This window comes from Falco rusticolus, chromosome 12, assembly GCF_015220075.1.
Source record: "Falco rusticolus isolate bFalRus1 chromosome 12, bFalRus1.pri, whole genome shotgun sequence".
NCBI lineage: Eukaryota > Metazoa > Chordata > Aves > Falconiformes > Falconidae > Falco > Falco rusticolus.
The window spans coordinates 12,192,607-12,193,947 of NC_051198.1; positions in this window are offsets into that span (position 1 = coordinate 12,192,607).

Sequence of the window (1,341 nt, forward strand, 5' to 3'; positions counted from 1 at the left end):
GGAAGGTTCAGCTTCTGGAAAGCTGAAGACAAATACGGGGTAACAATTCCCAGTTTCTCATTTGCAAAGCTCTTGTTTTCCCTTGGTGCTAGCTGCTCTCCCTTTGTGGCCAGCCAGGTTCAGCACTGACTACCACCACTATTTGCAGAAGCAACTGTAGGGAGAGCAGATAACAAGCACATTAGATTTATATTGATGTCTTCCCCCCAAAATAAAGTTATTCAAGAGTATGTCCCACACAGGTAACACAGTATTGAATAAGGTTGTCTGAAGAAGACAGTTGTCCCAGTTACTGTTTGTCATTGCATGCACTGAGGCCTTCATCAAAACCGATCTGCAAAAGGAAACTAACAAGAAAGCATGTCTGTAATCCAAAACAGCACCGTCTAAAATGCAGAACTGTGGAAAAAATTCAGCCTTCCCTTTAGTATCTCCCCTCCCTGCACTGATACCCCTAAATACACGGCAGGCAAGAAAATCAGTTCCCCTCTTCCTCTGTAGATTTACGAGGGACCAGGCACTTCACTGAAGAAATTGGAGAGAAAAAGGGAGGGGGGGGGGGGAAATTTCACTGTCAAATGCAAACAAATAAACTCAGATATATAATAAAAAAATTACAGAAGAAAACTAAGAAACAACTACAAAGGACTTTTTTATAAACGAGGATTTAAGCAATCTCTACTCAAGTCCATTTTAGAAGTATCAAAGCATGTCAGACCCTGCTTTCTTTGGTTTTGACAGCAAATGGTTATTTGAAGAAAGTAGGGCAATGATACTAACAAAGACTTTTTATATTCAATGCAGTAACTGCTTAACATCATAAAAAGTTCAAAGAACCTTTCTCAAAACCCTCTTCCCTTCTTAATCACCTTTTTTTGGTGACTTGACCATTTATACTAGATTTCCAAATTCAGCTTAGATAGTTCTTATATTTCTAATCTGAAAGCCACCATAATGACTCTGAGAAATGTGTCATACCTTCTTCACACAGAGTGATGGAAACACAAGAAAAATGGTGATTTTCTTCCCCCTCTGGAGGTCCATGTGCTGGTAGTAATTACAGAAATATGAACTCTGCTTGGGTCCCCCCACCCCCCCAGTGCCTCACCTCGAGCTTTACACAGGGCTCAGGACTTCCAACAAACTTCCACTGATGATGTTGACGGTTACTTCTTCCATTGACTTCAGCTGGGAATAAATCAGTTTTTTACCGAGCAGGCTAACTGTTGAATATGCTCATTGTCTACAGTTTCTCAAATTTATCAGCTACTACAGGAGTTCAAAACTGATTGAAATAAAACATTTTCCTTACGGAAAAAAAAAAAATAAATCAAGAAGAAG